The sequence below is a fragment of the Sparus aurata genome, chromosome 1 (assembly GCF_900880675.1).
Source record: "Sparus aurata chromosome 1, fSpaAur1.1, whole genome shotgun sequence".
NCBI lineage: Eukaryota > Metazoa > Chordata > Actinopteri > Spariformes > Sparidae > Sparus > Sparus aurata.
The window spans coordinates 3,437,994-3,458,840 of NC_044187.1; the positions used below are offsets into that span (position 1 = coordinate 3,437,994).

The 20,847-nt window shown below is 43.7% G+C and overlaps 1 long non-coding RNA gene across 2 annotated transcripts; it reads left to right on the forward strand.

Annotated features, from left to right (window-relative positions):
- Positions 1–506: 506 nt before the first annotated feature.
- On the forward strand, positions 507–20,620 carry LOC115592936 (uncharacterized). 2 transcript variants are annotated; one of them, XR_003986241.1, is made up of 4 exons: positions 507–824; positions 3,844–4,242; positions 16,904–17,038; positions 19,627–20,620. It is a non-coding gene; the product is annotated as an uncharacterized LOC115592936 (long non-coding RNA). The 2 variants fall into 2 exon arrangements; XR_003986242.1 differs by having other exon boundaries at positions 3,844–4,041.
- Positions 20,621–20,847: the final 227 nt, after the last annotated feature.

Here is a 20,847-nt window from a genome sequence, read left to right on the forward strand (position 1 = left end):
ACTTTATATATTTATATTTTATCATGATATAATGGAACACATGCACACATAATGTTTATTATTTAACAACATCCACATGGTTAACAACAAGTAAACTAAATTAAATTGCTCTCTTAATTCCAATCATTAATCTAAATGATGCATCAGGTACCTGCTGAGAGAAGTCACCTCGTGGTCGTCTGAGGCAGGAAAAACTAAATCAAGATTAAAAAAAAACAAACCCTGGCAGGTCGAGTTCAGAGGAAATGAATATGAATCGTTGTTGTCTCATTTCCTCTGTGTGTTCTCAGAAAATTGGCCGCGGTCGACGGCAACAAAGCCGGCGATTGATCACAAGTATCAAGATATCAAATGGACGGAGTCATTGTTGTTGTGAGGGGTTTTTGGGGTCTAATCCCAAATTGCAGGAGTATTTTCTTAATGCTAAGCCCGTAAATCCAGGGATCAGGCAGCCTAAAGAGGTGTGTGTGTGTGTGTGTGTGTGTGTGTGTGGAGGTAGTGGTGGGGGTTTTGGAGAGAGGCTTCTCGTCTCGTGTTGTCGGCGCTTATTAAAAGCATGATGCATAAAATCCCAGGTTGTCAGAAAGCATCAGGAGGCTCCGGCCGGCCGAGCGGCTGCACACTTTAAAGAAAACACACAAAAGCTGCCGCGCACTCACAACGAGCCGGGCAGAGAGAGTCGCTCCGATCAGCTGACGACCGCCAGTTTGGCTGCAGGCGGAAGGAAAAGTGAAGCTCAGCAGGCAGAACCAGGAGAACCTCAGACGCGGTTCTGCTGTGTTGATCTGGATCCATCAGGAACAATCCTGTGCTGGGACTCCACGGTAAGAACAACCTGATCTATCTCCTGTTGGATTAAATGATTCTGCTTTAATTTAAGTCCAGAACTGGATCATTAAATGTCCTGCTGCAGAGTGTGTGAGCTGACAATCTGCAGAAACATGTTGCTGTGTGTGTTCTGAAACAAGTCTGATTGTCTCGACACGTTTTAGATATCTGAGGTGATTTCTTGATGATGATAAATTGATAAACTGTGCTGCAGTTTTTTAAAATAAAGCTGAGCTGACTATTTTCACTGTGCATGTAAAGAGTTAACTAAAGCCAGTTAAACTATTTCTTTAATGTGATTTATGTCAAAACAAAACAGCAGAATGAATCTGCTTTTAAAGGCCCTTCTGTCACAGCAGCTCGTAAAACATTTAAAAGTATAAAAACAATAATAGTTGCTGACTTTATTCAGATATTAGTCCACAGCTCTTTTCTCTCTGACTGTAAAGGTGACAGGTCGGTGACGTAGAGATGCAAAATAATCATGAATGTGATGATGTAACTCCTCCACATCACTCAGCTGCTCTACACACTGCAGCAGAAATACAAAAATCCAGTTTACATTTTCATAATCTATATAATTTGAAATGTACATGTAATATAAACAAGTTAAAAATGCTTTGGGATCAGTTTCTGTGTCTATAATGCTTTGTAAAGTACATAAGGCCCACTGAAATGATGCATGATGTACAGCAGGATGTAAGGGAGCTGATGGGGCTGCAGGACTCATATAACGAGGCATCAACATGTATTACATGTGCCGAATTCACAAGAAAGCTCTAATAATCACAACTGGTCGCAGAAAGTGTTTCAGGATGTTTATAAAGTTTCTCCAAACACAACAACTCACAAAACTGAGCGATTTTGTTATGGAGTCTGGAGAATTCCTCTCACTTTTCATCTCCTTGCTGCTGCTGACTGTAGCTGATGTGGCTGATTTGAACTACAGTGTATTAGTTATTAGTTTATATTATATTAAAAAATACGGATGTCACATAACATTCACTATGACGTCATTAACAGACTGATCCCTGATGTGGTGATATTTATGACTGTTTATCACTACAGGCTCATCACAACTATGTTTATAACGCTTCATAAGGTGTGACGATCAAACCATAAAGTGACAAACTTCATGTAGAACATTTGCCGAATTTACAAGGAGGCCCAAATTATTAAGAATTTTTCATTGACAGCGTTTCAAAAGCTTACAAAGTCTCTCCTATCTCAACAACTCACAAAATTTAGTGATTTTGTAAATGGAGTCTGGAGAATTTCTCTCCCTTTTTTATCTCCTTGCTGCTGCAGACTGTGTAGCTGAATTTCAGTGTTGTGCAAAACATTCTCAAATTGTTGTCTTTTTCTATTATTAACTATTAGATATTAGTTATCCTATCAATTCAAATTGATACAAAAAACATGAATGTGTCGCAGCATTTCCTATGACATCATTAGCAGGCTGACCCCTGATCTGTGACTCCCAGCGTCCCTGCTATGACGATACTTATATTGATAATACGTGTAGAACATTTGCCGAATTTACAAGAAGACTCTAATAATAAACAACTTGTCAGAGACAGTTTTACAGCAAGTTTATAAAGTTTCCCCAAATTCAACAACTCGCTAAATTGAAGGATTTTCTTATGGAGTCTGGTGAATTTCCCTCCTCTTTCCATCGTTCAAGTTTGCCGTCTGCTGTGGTGCAAAATGATCTTAAACTGTTCGTGTTGCACCTGAACCAGCTGTGGTAAACACTGACAGCGATGACGGCGGCTCAGTGGAGCTGACGGAGCAGATAACAGCAGCTCAACACAAACTGGTCCGACAAGAGACACGTAGGGAAATAATCTGAGAGTAACAGAAGAGGAGGAATTTAAAATATTGCAATGATTCATGATTAAACACAGTAAAGTAGAACTGTATGTACAGTATGAAACGTTAAAGGGTTTTAAAGTTAAAGTTCTCTTTAACAACTTGGATGCACGATATGTGTCAAAATATCGGGCCGATATTCAAAAAGGAAAACAATGACAAGACATTTATCAAAAAAAAAAAAAAAACAGCAGTAAAAGTTGCCTACTGTCTCACTAACAGCTGGTTCAGAGACACTTTGTATAATTAGTTTTTTATTTTTTGATGAGAATTGTTTTAAGCCTCTTTCCACGTTTCCAACCACTCGTCCTCCGTCAGCTGCTACGTCAACAAACCTTTAAATGTTCCACATCTTTCACGATGGCTATTTAACTGTTAAGGCCAGAAATGCAGTTGAGCGTCTAGTTATTAAACGAATGAATATAGAGGAGAGTAACATTTAATCAAGCCAAAACCAAAATGCCTGCCAGGTATGTTGAAACGTTCCTGGATGTGTCGGGATGATCTGCGTCAGGAACACAACTTCTACTGTGGCACTGTTTTACATTTCTGTCCCAACAAAGATCTATTAAAAACGTTTTTAGTTTGTTTTTAAAAGGATAATTTGTTAAAAAAGTTCAGAAATAGCTTGTAAGAAGAAGAAATGTTAATGAAAGCTTTGGTCTGGATCAGAACCTGCAGCTCTAACAGTCATTGTTCAGTGGATGATGGATGTGATCAGCACCCTGAACACGACGGGTCGATACCGATACTGATAATTAGTAATCGAGGAGACCGACAGACAGAGGCTGCATCAGAGCAGAGAAATGCATTTTTAAAATCAATTCATTTTAAAGGCAACTGGATGCAAAACAGGACGACACTGACAGACGACCAGGCGGATAATCACTCCACCCGACTGTATACGTATCCATAATGTAATAACCTACAACACGTACAGTCTCCCTGTTACATCGCCGTAATGTGTTTTGAAAATAAGCAGATGAGACTTAAAAAGTCCAAACAGAAAAGAGGGAACACGTCTCCTGAACCTCTATCGGGTCGTTCTGATCATTTCACCTCCTCCAGCTGGTTTAATCCGGCTGGAAAAGTCACTCGTGTTTCATCACACGTAATAATTGAGAATAATCATTCTCGTTAAAGATCCAGTTGGTGGTTCTGGTGTGAGCGTGCCGTGTGAGGCTCCGTCACCGTGGACAGGAGGCGTCTCAGCTGGAGTGTTTTTACAGCGCTGTGATGAACCAACCTGACTGACAGACTGACAGACACCTGAGGAGCCGCGGCACAAACAGGAAATGAGAAACGACTCGTCGCTCGGGGTCGAGTACAGTACCGACAGCGGTGAGTCCTCGCAGAGACACGGCCAAGAGCGCTGAGAGGGGAGTATGTAGCTGTCAATCACAGGCGCCGTGGCACCGCCCCGCTCATTAAGAAGGCAAACAATGAAGAAGAAGAAGGGGGGAGGAGGAGGGAGAAATCAGACACCAGAGCCACGAAACCAACTGACCCCATCCAGTACCCATCACCCCCTGAAACACAGAGGTGTGTGTGTGAGGAAATTACTTCAATGTATGTGTTGTGTGTGTGCGTGCATGTGTGTGTGTGTGTGTGTGTGTGTGTGTGTGTGTAGGGGGGTGGGGTTGGGGGGGTAACTTCCAATCCTTTTAGGATTATGCCCCCCCTCCTCTCCTCTCTCCGGCTCTGTTCTTGGCTCTTTCACTCCGCTGCCCCTCGGGCAATCACGTTAAAACTTGCATGGCCAGCGCTCATTCAGATATCTCTAACAATGCGGAGCAGCCGTAACCATGTGAGCGCTGGCGAGGCACGCAGGAATGCACAGATTCTGCTCCCCGTCACCCTCCCGGTGCTGAAAATGAAAAAAGAAAACAGGAAAATATTGAAGGCGATAAAGCATTTCCCAGATGTCTCGCAGCAAAATGGCTGCTGCTCAAAACGACAATCAGCAAAGCTTCAAAAAATAAAAGTCACAAAAAACTGACAGGAATTCAAAACACGTGTGATCAGTGAACACGTTGGTTTGAAGCTTCTCGTGTGAAAGTTACGTTTTTTAACTGTTTGTGCACTTGAACACATCGTGAGGACTACAGAGCCGTCGGTGCCGTCAGGTGAAGGTCGACTCGTCACAGTAAAACCAGACGACTGCAGGGAGAAACCAACTCGCCCACTTCTGATCAGTCTGCTGATATAAAGTGTCAAATGTGTCTGTGAAGCAGCGAAGGAGAGAAATAAGGAGGAAGCACTCGACATTAAACGCTACAGATTCTACAGCGACACGTTTAATGTGCTGTCTGTTTCGCTCCTCGTGCACCTGAACAGCCAATCAGATCGCTTTCTGCTCCGCCACAGGACCGCCGAGTTCAAACGAAGACAGATTCTGAAACTTGGCAGCTTACTGATCTCGTCAAATGTCTCCAGAAACACATTTCATGGACCAATTTTTGGGACAAAGTTTTCAAACAAGCCACCAAGTTAATCTGGTTGGAAATGACATCACAGCGGCCCTCAGGTGGTCTCCATCCAATCAGGTGCAGCGGGAAGGTTTTTGGCGCTGTAATCGTGCAAACCTTTGAAGCGCGGCGTGGCGTCCCGTCCGAGACGACACCCCGGTGAAAACGTACCGTAAATCAGCTGAAAAAGGCCAACGAGTGCCGAGTGTTCTCAGAGGAAAATAAGACCCCACAACACTGTTTAAAGCTAGAGAGGTGGCAGGGTCCGCCACACATAAACACAGTCAAACAGAATAAACTGTGTTTTCCTTTAATGTCAGTTTGTTTATTCAGTGATGAAGACAAACAGTTTGATTATTTAGTTTGTTTTGGCAGAAAAAGATTCACATTTCTTATCCCAGACTACAGACTGCTCCTTTAATCCACTTCCTTCAGTCATGGCTCAGGTCACGTTGTTAAAGACGCTCAGTTAGTAGAAGCGCTCAGTTCAGACGGCCGTGTCACCTGACTGGTACGTTACAGGTGGCGTTAGACGTCCACACTGTTGTGTAACGACGTCTCTTGCTCCCTGTAGTTTGTTGCAGCATCTCTGCCGACATTCAAAGCTTCAGACGAGCTGCTGTAGCTCTGCTGCACGTCACCGACTCGGCTGAACGTCTACATGTGGACGAACCTTCCACACAGCTGCTGATGCTGCTCCGAGCTCCCTCAGAGTGCAGCGGGGACAGAATTGCCATCTTTCCTTATCTCCAGGTCCAGTCAACGAGAGGCGCGGAGAGAGTTTGCTCCATCATCAGAGCCGACCATTTGATAGGATTCTGGCACTGCAGCTAATCAATCTGCGGCACAGAGCAGCCAGAAGACCTGTAACAAAGCTCAAAGAGCCTCACAAATGGCCCGGTCCCGGGGATAAGCCCCTGCACAGGATTACATATTGATTTTCAACGTCTAAAAAAAAGCTTATCATATAAAACCGCCAGCGACTACAAAAGTAGCAGAGTCTATGCATGAATCCGTCTTTTAGAGAGGAGCATCAACTTTCAAATACAGAGACCCCGAGCATGAACCCAGACGGGAATAAATGGTGGAGGAATCGATGTGAGGGTGGAGGTGTGGAGGCTCGCTGTTAACGGGGGACCAGAGCTCGACTCACACCGAGACGCCGTGTTCTCTTAGTGGTCGTGTGTTGATTTATTTATTTACATCCTGTCAATGTTTGTGTTTTTTCCCCCTAACTGTTGATTTATACGTGTTTAATTATCTTTACTGGTTTTTGTGTTGCAAAAATCAGAATTAAATCTCAAGACGTTTTTGTTGTTTATATCGAGGATTAAGGGATGAAGTGTTTCTCGCCGGTCCGGCTCTACTCGGTTTGACTCGGCACGTCAGGATTTATATTTGCTTGAAGGTGTGTCTTCATCAATGGCGTGCTCGGCTTGTGTGGCTGTAAACACAAAAAACATCTGCGCACAAAGCTCCGCTAATTCTGTGACAAACGCATTTTATTTCCTATTATTTCTTCACAATAAAGCACTTCTGTTATTTTATCACGAAGCAGCAAAATCAATGACTCGGCCAGTTCTTTTATAACACATCACAGATTTTCCAGCAGAATACTTCTTATAAAACATTCCCAAACGGTCTCACAGGGCAGAACAGCAGGTTAAATACATAAATTATTTAAAACTCTCCAGGTAAAAGGCTGAGACGGCCACACAGCTCAGCTGCGTCCTGCAAAACTACGACTATCCAGCGAGAATAACATGTTTAAACCACCAGTTTCTGTGTGAAGTGGGTGGACGAGCTCGACTGAGCATCAAGGCAGTAAATTACATATTTTTAAAAACATGGGGACTTCTGACAGGCTTCTGTTAAATATATATTCAAAGAACAGCGCTGCTGTGGCAGAATCAGCCTCCTTTAGCGGCTAACATTAGCACAAAGCACACCTCCACTGCAGTAAAGAGTAACTGACTCGTCTGCTGGTTGTTTCTGAGGCACGTTGACGGTTATTTTGCTTGTGTTTCTACATTTGTCTATAAATGGAGATCAGCTGAGCGGTCGGTGTCATCAGCTGCTCTGGAAGGAGGTTCGTCCTCTCTGGTTTCAGCTCTCTACAGACATAAAGGCTGAAGGACACGAATGAACAAGCTGCAGGAATCAAACCGGTGACTTTTCAGCTACGGGAGGACGTCTTCAACCTTCTTGTCCGCTTTGTTCCGTCAGACTGAGCGCCAGCTGATCAGACGTCCTGCAGCTGCCGGCGGCTCCGAGAAGTGTTTCCATCGTTTGGACACTCGAGGCCGGCAGGAAAACGTTTATCAGGAGAAGTTTGAGGACGCCCGAACACACACACACACACAGGCATCACCCTAAAAACAAACAAGAGGAAACAAACCCTGCGTGTCCTTGATTCAAGAGGCCGCGCCGAACACAGCCGCGTCCCTCCGTCAATAATCCTCACTTAATAATCAGGAGATTAACTGATATCAGGTGTGCAGATGACTGGCGGCTGAGAACAAGTGAGCGTGATGGAGGAGGGAGGGCGAGCAGCAGAGAGTCCCCTCCTCCTCCCTCCAAACATAAAACTAATTAGAATTGATTTATTATGGATCAGGTACCTTATCAGGTGAGAGAGAGAATCACCACGGCGAGCCGAAGGGCCGCGGCAGGTCGCTGCTGAATGGTAAAATCAATCCGAGCCGACTGCGCCTGCATCCCAAAAGAAGACGACGCAGAAACAGATTCTTCAGGATCTCGTTATAATAATAATAATTCACATGTTTTTACAAGTGAGATTCATTCAGCAGCGACGAGGCCGCAGCCGAGGAGCTCACTGTGAACCGTGTCAAGTGAAATTTGCTCTGGCGACGTGCCGTTTTTTTAATAACCAGAGGAAACTTTGCATCGGTGAGTGCAGCCTGACGCCACGCTCTCAGGAAGCCTGCCGCTCCTCCTCCTCTTCTTCTTCTTCTGCTTCTTCTTTTCTTCCTCCAGCCTCTTGTTCCGTGGCGGCTGGCGTCAGTTCAGCAGCTCGTCAAACCCTCTCCAGCTCCGGCTCCTTTTCTCTCCCTGGGCAACTTCGAAAACTTCATCAATATGTTAATGACTTAATCTTTAAACACTTAAAGAAACCATTAATAAACATTGATTTGAACACTTGCCACCAGTGACTCACATTAATCCAGTGCAAATAGCTGATACACAAACTGCAAACGGAGGGCAATTTGTGGAGGATTACCAATAGAAAATGGACACGAGAGACATTGATCACGCTTTTCAGCGTCGGGATGAGACGAGGCCGATTCACTGAGTCACCCTCTCCTCTGTTGTCGAGGTCAACGAGCAATTTAAGAGGAAAATACTCCCGAAAATAGAAAATCATATTGTTGAAGACGCTGCCAACGTTTCCCTCTCAGCGAGGCCACCCACAGTCGACTCGACTCTACGAGCTGCGCTGAATTAAACAGCCATTAAATGTTATTTTATCCCCGACGTGAACACATCCGTCACAGAGGCGGAAACAAGAGAGCCGACGCTGTCAGCTGAGTCACGACAACACACAAAGAATCAAACTAAAGACGTCCGAGTGTCTCGGCTCAATTCACCTGCTGCGTTTGAAGACAACTACAGTAAAATGTGGATTTAATAGTTCTAATTTCTATAAGTTGACTTGTACAACTGTGTCGTTCTCATTGATTTCTGCAGGTGACGTATCTGCCCCGTCATTTCTTAGCCGACAGGAGATCTGTTTCTGTTCCTCGCAGCCATTAACAGTAGAGAATCGTATTTCTATAAGTTGATTTAAAACAACTTGTACAATCTTTTTCTCTTGCTATCTTTGATGACTGTAGCTACGCAGAAAGATGATGAACTGAAGCTTGTTTTCCAAGAGTTACATCGGATATAGAGACGAGACATGGAATCACACTTCACCTGTTTTTTGGGGGCATTTCTGGAAACAACCTTTTTTGCTGTGTTGCCAGGACATAAGACGTGTTTATGCTTTCATGCGTTCATGCTGACATTGTGTCCTATCAACAACAATATCAGAGTAGTGATCTGTACAATCTCCGTTTCACTTCCTGGATCTAGATCAGGTGAGAACGAGATCATCAGGAAGCTAAAACACACCAGCTTTACTCACTGCTGGCTCGACTGTCTGTCACGTTTAGTAGCACAAACATCTTAATATCTTATATAAAACTATCAAGTTAAATCAAATTAAAGGGATATTCTGGTGTAAGTTTAATCCATGGTCTAAATCACTGTGAAACTGTGTTAGACTCCCTCTCCAGAGATCAAGTTAGCAGACCGCTAATTTACGGAGTTTTATCAACCTCAGAAACGACCGCACGACAACAATACACTGCAGTAAATGGATCCAAATATAAACCGCCACCAAAAAGCCACAAATAATGCTCAGAACAGCACCAAACTTCAGCAACAGTACAAATAGGGTCTCAGCACATAGTCCGGGGCATCTAACCTCCGCTAGCTTAGCTGGATTTCTACTGTGAAGCTAAAAACAGATTTCAACTCTCCTCCATCAGCTTCCGGGTCGGGGAAGTCCCGACGCGACGATTACCGAGTGCGGTTAGAAATGCTCAATTCCGTTCTTTTCCCTGTCCGCTCTCGATAATAACTGTTATAAACTGGCAGGTAAGACACATATGAACTTTGATTGCTTTTCCATGGAGTCATAATCACACATTTTCATCCATGAGCCGCGGAACTCTACTGCACTCGGTAATCGACTCGTCGGGACTTCCCGTCAACAGGAAGCTGCTGCAGAAGAGTGGTAAATTTAGTCAGCTTTTCAGTAGAAATCCAGCTAAGCTAGCGGAGGTTAGATGCCCCGGACTATGTGCTGAGACCCTATTTGTACTGTTGCTGAAGTTTGGTGCTGTTCTGAGCATTATTTGTGGCTTTTTGGTGGCGGTTTATATTTGGATCCATTTACTGCAGTGTATTGTTGTCGTGCGGTCGTTTCTGAGGTTGATAAAACTCCGTAAATTAGCGGTCTGCTAACTTGATCTCTCGAGAGGGAGTCTAACACAGTTTCACAGTGATTTAGACCATGGATTAAATTTACACCGGAATATCCCTTTAAATTAGATCATCATGGCAAACTCGCCCATCTTTTGCATGAGTGATTAAGGCCTCCAGCTGATAGGTACGTGGTTTGTTTACGTGACGTACAGGAACGTCTAGAGAGTCGAGAGGATCGGACCAACTGTTGTCATCCTTAAATTAAACATATTTCTGCTCGTCTCTGTGTAAACTTTCAGGTAACTGCCTGAATATGTTTGGACAGAACTGAACTGGTGTGAACATGAATCTGTTTCTATTTACAGTACCTGGAAATAATGAAAAAAACACCAAAATATCTGCGTTGACATAAACAAGCCTGTAGGAATGTGTGCAAGCAGAGGCAGAAATACGAGTCTGAGCGATCAGAGAAGAATCCAGTTTGGGTCTCAGCGGCTGTCAGCGCCGGGCCTTCAGCCAAATGTCTATTAAAACACGAAACACAAGTGGCTGGAAACAATACTCACGGCAATACACAGATGAGAGCAGATTGTCTTTGTTGGTGCTGCAGATTAAATGACAGACCTCACAGCAGCAGAAGCTGCCCGACACATTTATACATCTGCAGCAACACGCTTCAACACCGCGAGATCTGGCGGCACGACGGACGTGTTTTATTAAACGCTTAGGAACTGAAGAACGACAGAAGTTATGACTGTAGATCGACAGAGACGCTGTGAAAGTTCGGGTTCACCATCAAATGAGCCAAAAGTGTCGGACTGACTGCGATGGCACAATGGGGTCATGAAAAGCCTGTCAGATTCTGCCCGGTTCTGAAGATGTGGAGGGTTTCCACCGCTCCATTTTCGAGCCCAGAATGAGCTTTATATCTGTAGATGCCAACATTCAATCTCAGGTTTCGACCTCACAAATTACTCGAGTCTGTTTCAGACGGCTGCGATTTTAAAACAATTATCGATGAAGCAAAAATGTGGATTTCTACATGTGATTTATGTTCCTCAGTGTGAGAACACTTTTACTAAATTCGGTTAAAGGTGAAGAGATGAACAAGCAGCTACTGCTTTGTCTGAACGAGGGAGCTGTAAATCAAGCAAACACACACATCACTTCATGTTCATCTAACATCTCATCGTCTAATTCACGCAGTGTTTTTATTTTCCTGTTGTGTCTCTTCCCGCCCAGTCACCAGAGTAAAATGTTGGCTATTTAAGTTTCTACAAAGCAACGATACGCTCAAATATCTGCGTGTTATTTGTGCATATTAACACTTATTTAACATGCGTCATATAACAGCTGGATCAGGTGTTGATGGCGAGACGGCTGCTAAGCCAGCGACCACAGTTCAAGACTGCTTCAGCATTTGCACGGGATGTTTTTAACCAGAAGTTGGGACGTCTTGAGTGGAGAAAACCAGGACGTGTTCCCAACACTGAGTGAGTGTTTTTTATGCAGAAACCTCAGCAGAGCATCAGCAGAGCGTTGTCATTGGACCTGAAGATGCGTAAAGTAGCAAAAAAAGACAAATGTAAAGATTCATCCGATCCATGGTTTTGCAGTATTGTGAACACTGTGTTGGTTTCCTCTCAGGTTTGTTTGCTGTCAGTCTGAAGATGCATTTAACCTCTCGTGTGATGTTCAGTGACGCGACTGTTCAACACTGTTTCTGTGTCAGCTTGTCGTGGATAAAGCAGCGTTCAGCTTTAAAGACTCACGTCACGAAGATCAACGGCGTTAGTGCAGAAAAAGGAGCCGTAAATAAATATTCAAGAGGACAAATCCTCACAGTTTTATAATCAACTAAAATCTGCTGGTGCGACCTTCAAGCACGCGATAGTTCAGAGTCACCTTCCAATATAATTTAAATAGCTTTGAGATAATTGTGTGCCACCACATTCTAACAGGATGATATTTCTCCAACGTTCAGGATTTATTTGTGGTCTGTGCGACACGACGACGCTCGATGAAGGAACCAAAAGGACTGCAGGGGAAACAAAGACGGGGACTTTTTTACAGAACAAAGAGCGAAACGGGCTGCGGGCCAAGAGATTTAGGCCGCTGGGCTCCGCGGCCGGTCAGCTCGGCCTCTTGAACCGCGACCCCGAGGAACGAACCCAAAAGCCATCGCAGAAAACAAGCCGCTGCTTTTTCTTTTTTTTCTTTTCTCTGGATTTGCTCCCCGAAGGTCTTTGTGCTCGTCGGAGTGAACGAAGCCTCCGTAACCAAATAAGATTAAGATCCCAATCTGAGGCAGCGCGACATTAAAAAGATAAGGCTAATGAGAGTGGCCTGCTCTCCTCAACAGTTACCTCTCATCGTCCATCTGATTAAAAACTGTTTCAGAATAAAGCAAGAGGAGTTGGGTTTGTTTCTCACATTATCTACGTTTATTCAACACCAGTATTTATTTCACATCCCCCGTTCCTGCTGCTTTTTATGAGGAAAAGCTCCAAAATTGCAAAGATTTAGAGCAATTATTATATTTATCACCGTCTAGATTGTCCTTCAAGGGATTTCCTTCCCTGCTCAAACAAATATCTGAGGGATAACACCTTTCCTACAAAGCTAAAATCTCCAGACGCGGCTCTAAAGCCCTCGTCGTGTTGTTATAGTACATTTTTTCCTGTTTGCTTTAGATAACAAATCTGCGGTTGACCCCGAGGGTTAGGGGAGCATTACAAATTAATCCCAGTTTTAATAAGTCTGTCTTAAGCCCGGGATCTTTACTCGAACAGAAAGAAAGAAAAAAGGAGGGGGAGGGAGAGAAGAAAGGGATCGGAGAGGAAAAGAAATATATTAAACCCTGTGATCACAGGCAGCTTTTCTTGTTTGTTATCCCTCCGTTTTACCTTTAATCCAATACTTGCTAATCCAATTTGTCTTTCGGGCTCCCACCCTAACTTCTCCTCGTCTTACGGCTTTCTCTTAAATGTGCCCGAGCGCTCGGCGCCGGCGACCGCTCCTCGTTTTGTTTTTTTTTACAGCCTCGCTGGAGCAAACTATGGATTTTTTTGGAGGTATATAAAAAAAATATACGTTTAAGAAGAGAAATCGGTGCGTGTTGGCCGCTCATGACGCCAGAATAAAAAAAATAAGAGGTTGTTCTAAGTTGTAGCTCGAGCCTGAATATGCATGAAGAGCCATAATCAGATCTTGGGCAGTCACCCACTGAAGGGGAATATTGGGGAACACAAAGGGATTGATTTAATTACTTGGAGTGGGCCTGTGCTTTGGAGCCGCCTTGTTAGCAGCGAGTGAAAAGGCTGGCAGTATCCCTGTGCTATTTTTGTGAGGGGGGTCTGGAGGGGCTAAAGGAGAGCGCCGGGAGGACCGGAGGGGGTGCAGTTGCAGATGGTGGGGGTACGGAGGTAGTCTAGCTTCTTAAGTCACCAAAACTAATCCCGAGTATAAAGCTCTCCTGATTGAAAGGACCTGCATTGATTGCAAAAAAATGGACATAGTGCATTCTCTGTTTAACGTCAATCTGGCCAACACTCATCCGGTTCTGTGTGCTAAACTGTGGCGATCGTATAACACGCAACCGCTCCTTTATTCACAACACAAGAAGGGATCATTTAATGCCTTTTTTTTCCATTGAAGTTTCTTCGCCGGCGGATCGCGCGAAAGGTTGTTTTTCGATTGAGTGAGCGCGTTGAGATCTCCTGAATGAGGGAGACGTCGCTTTGATGCAGCTAAAGAAATGTTCATCTTTACAAGTCAGAAGAAGAAATAAACTGTCTGTTACATAGTTTTTGCCTTCCTGGATCCTTAGACAACATCGTACGTGACCTGTCGGAGCGTTGCATCCACTGAAAAGCTGCTGACAATTCAGAATATTTTGCATTTTGACTTCCAGCAAGTCGCTCGCTGCACAGTTAACACAACGAGGTGAATTAACCACAGACGTGCGTACATATTTTCTTTCTTCAAGGACCATCATCGGCAAGTTTCATCTTTCTGCTGCTCCCCTCAGCGGCGCTTGTCTTTGTCCGAACACGATGACGGATTCAAGGGTCTTTAGAGGAAAACAAAGCACTCGAGATACGTTGAAGGGGGGCGTAGATGTGAGACTCCTAAAGCAGAAGCTCACCTGATAGATCCCTGAGAGGTGTTTTCATCAAAAGGGCCTCACAGCACACAGACTCAGACAATAAGCCCAGCAGAGTGGATTCTAGTGCCTTGTGCTCAACAGGCACCGGTGACAACGAAGCCCTTAATCATCTCATGACAAAAGCCAAAAGGCATCATCCTATTAAGCAGTGTGCTTCGCCGCTAATATGAGCTACTGCCCAGGAACCTTTCATAGGGCGCTGTGCTATTAAAGTGCTTCTGAACCAGCCAGCGGGAACCCGGGCCCATTCACCTTTCATCTGGGAGCCTGTTGTTTGGCGGCTATAGTGGAGGCCGGCTCAAGATGTTAGTGATCTCATTACAGCGGTTGTGAGAAACAGCCTCCAAAATTTGAGCATCTCGCTTCTCTTTCTCCTCCCTCCTTTTCAATCTCCCGGACCCGCGATTCTTCCTGCGTCAAAGGCTTCGCCCTTGCGTGGCCATAAATTGATTATTACTTCAGGTTCGCAAATATGCCATTTTCCTTAAAAAAGTTTGCTCATCCACACCCCCTGTCGCAGGCTCTTTCTTATCTTTTCTTTCTCGGGGAGGTGCGCTGAATGGGCGGCCAGGTTGAAAAGCGAAGAGGCCCCCGGCGTCACAAAAAAACGTTCAGATTTCTCATTTAGTTGTCTTTATGCTGCGAGCGCCATGTGGTCCTTGAAGGTGTTGAAAACATGGGAAGCACCGGAGGGATCAGAGCAATCTCATTAGCATTCGCTCAGAATTGGAGTGGCCCGGCTGTATGGCGAGGCCGAGTCCTCTGTCGGGCCCGAGACGGCCGCCTCCGCCGCTGCGCCCTCCTCCGCCTTCTTTGTGCCTTTGTGTTCTTTCAAGATTTTTCTGTCGTGTCGGGCTGCTTTCCTTGGCGGGACGTTGCCAAGAGGATCATGGGAAAAGACAATATCATGGCCGCCCGACACTTGGACAGCAGCTGGACGAGTTCGAGTCAACATGAAAGTGAGATTACACAATGAACATCGATGAAGTCTTCTTTGATTCTTTAGGACAGTTTGGACAAAAATATCAAGAACCAAGCATCGTTACACTGGACCGGTACCAAACAGGTTCCAGTTGGGTTCAAACATATTTAGATGATTCTTACTTTAGGTTAAGGAACATTTAACTGAGAAATATAAACTCAGGCATCATCTCGTCCCCCCATGCTGATGAAAATTTAGCTGATAGTCAACAAAACATTTCTGGAGCAAAACAGCGTTGAAGCGACAAACCCAACTAACCAACCCTGACCCGAACTGACCCGAACTGACCCAAATTAACCCAAACTGGTTTGTAAATAAGTTATTTACACCCCCTACGTGTGGTCAACGCTTTTGGCTCAGCAGCTACGAGGAAGATTTCAGTTTACAAAACTATCAAGCTAAACTCAGGGAACTAAATCTTCTACCTGATGGTCCGTCGTTTCTACGCTCCCCATTCATCGTCTACGGAAGAGGTCTTGCAATGCATCCTGGGTAGTAAAGCATCGAAGATTAAGTTTGGCTACCATTTACAAATCCGAAGAACTAAAAACTAGCCAATGTTTCAAGTCAAACTGAAGACAGATTCAGCTGCTGCTCGTTTCAGTGAACTGACAAAACAATAATTCAACTGTGCTGTATTTACAAATGTGTTTTATATTGTAGAAGAAAATGTGAAATTATGTCTCTTTTCGGACATTTAACTGAAAACTCATTGACTTTGAGGTGAGGGAACCAGAAGATAAAAATACTGACTTATTTCTGTTTTATTCTGTTATTGGTCCTGTTTTAATCGAGATAACGCTCAATGTGTATATAAAAACCTAGAAAATTAGCAACTCTTTTATGGCATTAAGCCTAAAATATACCTTCAGAGTGCAATAGTTGGTCTTACATGAATCATCAGAGGGTGTACGAACATCCACGTCCCTCTAACGACACAGAGAAACAGTGTGTGGTCGATACAGGCTTAAACTCCAACCTGTAATCACCTCGTCTGCTTCTGCAGTCCGACGTATTTGTTCCTCTTCAGTGAAATAAGAACTGTACATCTGTGTTGTAACTCCGTCATGAAACAAGCCGCTGATATATTTTCTGGTTCCTCCTGGGGAGGCTGCCAAAGCGCCGCCGGCCTGTTTTCAGCTCTGATGCAGTTCCCCACCGCGACACCTTGGACCTGCCCGGAACAACCGCAGCCTTCAAGGTCACCTCCAACAGGAAGCTGCGGACTGATGGCCGCCCGCTCGCCGCCCTCGTCTCACGCTTCTGGATGATAGTTGAGAAAAACTGCAGCGCTGATTTATTTTGGTGGTTTTATTTTCTAACAATGCAGAAGTGACCGGGACTCGTTGGGGCTTGTGTTCTGAAGGATTCTGGACTCCACGGGTCCAACATGAAGTCGCTCACTGATGTGGTGAAATGTGTAATGAGTGTTGGTGGAAGATTTATCTGCTGAATCCCAGCAGTTGGCCCCGCGATCGTGGACAGTGACCCTAAATAATGTCAACAGCTCATTTCCACCAGAGCTGATGGTGTGTGTGTGTGTGTGTGTGTGTGTGTGTGTGTGTGCGTGTGTGTGTGTGTGTGTGTGTTCAGGATGGATATAAGCTGCTGCTGGTGGATGTGATTGATACGAGGCCGTCTCTGCTCCTCTCACCAGTGTGCGTCAGACAAAGCTGCAGCTCGAGGTTTCAGACCGAGAAGATGACGAGTCAGAGATTTAATCTGCAGGTGAAGCTTTGACATTTACTAACTGTCACAATGTTTCAGCTTTAATTCCAGATTTAATTCCCTCCCTCCCTCTTTGTGTGCAGATTTTAAAAATCAATGAGGAAGAAGCAAATTAAAAATGATACTTGAGGGTTTAGAATGTTTTATTTAGTGCTCCTTCATTTGAAGTGATTTTAAACTGGATGATATTCAAATATTAATCATTTAAAAGTGGATTTAATGTGGATTTTACACCATTTTCTTACAGTTGAACCATCTGGACTTTTTCTATTCCAGCAGTTTATCCGAGACATGTGACTAAATGTGTTTCTCTTTATAAAAACAACGAAGCCGATTATTACAAGCTGTCAAATAAAGAGACTAAGTTATTTATCTAACTTGTTCAAGAGGTGTGACGATGAAGTTAATTTATTTTAATTATTTGATATTCAGTGAAATAAATGTAAACAAACAACAGAAAACTTCATAAAAGCTGATTTATTTCTTAATTGCTCCTCTAAATGAACTTAAACAGTTTAAGGGACAGAATGAAGTTCTACAGAAGAAATTTTAATATTTATAATATTAATGAGGTAATAATACAAACCAGCTGCTCTCAGAGGAAAATCAGGTCCCAGAACAGCGTTTGAAGACAGACAGGTGGCAGGGTCCGCCACATATAAACAGTATAAACTGTGTTGTTTCTTTAGGGTCGGTTTGTTACTTCAGTTTATTCGTCTATGAAGACAAGGAGAGTTTGATTATTTAGTTTGTTTAGACAGAATAAAGATTTTTCTCTGCTCATTAACATTGCATCAACAAAACTACAGACTGCTCCTTTAAGAACCGGCTCTAGTCTTTAACGTCCGAGTCTCAAGTCTTTTATTTCCAGTGAGTCAGAACAGTCGAGTCGAGTCAAAGTCACAGCGACTCTCAACATCTCAGGTTTAATATCTGATTCTCTGCTCGCTCGCTCGCTCACTGACTAGATCTCACACACAGGATGTGCAATTCCTGCCACCAGCGGTCTGTCAATCAAAACACAGCAAAAGACTCAAGTAGCAAAGCATCATGGGAGTTGAACCACCATCACTAAAGTAAATCTATCTGACTGTCATCTATTCGTCACTGTAATCTGTGTCACAGCGACGGGAGACTAAACGAAACGCTCCCACAAAATTACAGCTTTCTCTGAGTTTGAGGATCACTGATAATATAATATCATAATTATATTATTAATTATTAATTGTTAAAGTTATCTCTATTTAATGATCAAATCATTAATTATTATTTAACTCTTCAGCTTCCTCTGGCTGGTGATCGCTGGATTGGAAATCTTTTGTCACAGAAGAAATAAAACACATCGCTCATTTTATGTATTTTCACACTAATTTTATCAGAATTTATGTTTTTTACCGCCTGCAGCAACTATTTCCATAATAGTTTGGATAATTATTTGGGCCATTTTTCACCAGAAACACCAAAATATTGACGTTTCCATCTTAAACAGTGTAATCTGTTGGAGTTGTGTCTGATGGAGGTAGAAATGGTTCACATGAGCTGATAGTGGAGTTCTTCCTGTGTTTATAAATAATTATTGAGTTTGGTTAAATATGTTGGAAGAAGCCTTATTGTCCTCGTTGAAACTTTAATGGGTTCTTTTTTAAAAAACAACTATTTTCTGACATTTTGTGAACCAACTCTTTAGTCGAGTCAGATAAAAGATCTTGAAGTGAATCAGTCTTTTTTAAAAACTGCTGGTTTCACTCTGTAGAAGCTTTATTTAATATCTGACGGCTGTAATCAGCGTCGCCCCTCGTGTTGAATCTCATCTCTGGTGCGTTCGTTCACACGCTGGAGTTTTGCTTTTGTCATTTTTCATCTCTCTCAAAACGATTAAACAAAAGTCAACCAGCGAAAATCGTTCAATCGATGTTATTTTGCTAATGTGTTAAAAGACGCCCGGCGGTGACTTCTGTTCCTCGGCGCCGCCCAGATTAAAGTCAAGGCATCAGAGGGGAGCGTGAGCCGAGGACAGCAGAGTGAGCAAATCCAAAACACTTCAAAATTTGTCATTAGCGCGGCGCTACATTCTTTCATTACCGAGTTTATCGGAGCAACCAGCCATAAGGCGAAGGTTCATGCACCCCTGAGCACAAAGACTCAAGTTGTTCTACATTTACAGAATCATTTAACTTCTTTAATTATTCTTTAAATTACAATTGCAAATAAAGGCGCTGCCCGCGGTGGTTATGCATGGCCTGCAAAAAAAGAGCAACATTTTTAATGATTACTTTTCACATGGTACCAAACTAATCTCCCACGGACAAGAAATGAATGAAAAAGGGAAGATTTTCTCTGCCATTCTACTTTAATGGAGGGAGCATCAGTCATCAGGCACAGTGGCTGTTCTGGACCAGATGTTGCAGAACTAACCAACAATTGGGCTGAAAATAGAAAAGGAGCAGGGGCGGGGAGGTTGGAATAAATTAATTGCTAATTTCTCAGTCTTTGATGGAATTAGGCTCACTTCTTTCCCCCTATGTGCTGTGTGAATGTCCATGCGTTAAACGTTTTTTCTTCTCTCGCCTCCCCCTCTCCCCTCTTAGCTTTCCTGACGGTTAAGGGCCACCCAGAGGAGAGTGAGTGATGCAAAACCGAGGAGTAATCCCTCTGTTTATCTCGGCTTCGAGGCTCGGCCCCAACCTCTGCCTCTATTATCCCGAGGATTTAAGGCAAACTTTCATTTATTGGCCGGCCTCCGTCCTCTATCCCGGCTACTGAGCTCAGGATGCCCCCTCCCCGAGCCTCTGTCCCAGTGTGAGCGGATTTGCATAGAGCAACAATGCATGTTGCCGGGGCAGTGGCCAGTCAGCGCTGGGACCGGCCCGCTCAGAAGCGCCGTTTGCTCAGGCAGCACATGGCTATAGAAGAATGTGGCCTTCAGGGGGGAAGGAGCAGCACCTGCGTGGCGCGGCGGCCAGGCCTCGCCACGCCGCCGAAAAACAGCAGATGTACCGCAATCTGGACGCTGACTCCCCTTTTTTTTTACTGCTCGCTCACACAAATGAGCAAACGGGGCAGGACGGGCCAAACTATTCAGACGGGCCTTCAGAGGAGCAGAGAGTCTCTGAGATCAGAGCTCACCTGCTGACCCGGCTCACCTGCTGACCCGGCTCACCTGCTGATTATCAAGAAGCTGCTTTCAGTCCGCAGGTTGTTTCATCAGCCGTCAGATAAAATAAACACGACTCTGATTATCAGTCGACTCACAGACGTAAACACCTGTGTGACTGATTTTTACTGGAACTTTAGAGACTGAAGGACATTTAATATCAGATACTTTTAGACTTTTACGTACGATCCACATGAGTGACCAAAGTAATATTTAATAATGTCTTTACTTTTAGTCCTTTTTCTAAAATGAGTCAGTCCTGATTAATTACATTTTGTTTTATTTAATCCAGTTATTTAACACAACCACTGAACCACTGCTGTTACAAACAAACACAGGATCAAATAACATAATAAACCTACAGACTGAACTTTGTGTCATGTTCTTATTCGCTGCGTTTGCGTTGTGATTTATTGATTTATTCTTTTGTAATGTGCCTTAAGAAATTCAAACTCAAATTCAAACTCACAGAAATGTGTTTGTTCCTTCAGTGAATAAACAAACTGCTCTCAGAAGAAAATCAGGTCCCAGAACTCTGTGTGAAGGTAGAGAGGTGGCAGGGTCCGCCACATACGTTGTGTTGTCCTTTAAGGTCAGTTTGATTATTCAGTTTTTTTTTAGACATGATGAAGATTTTTCTCTGCTCATTAACATT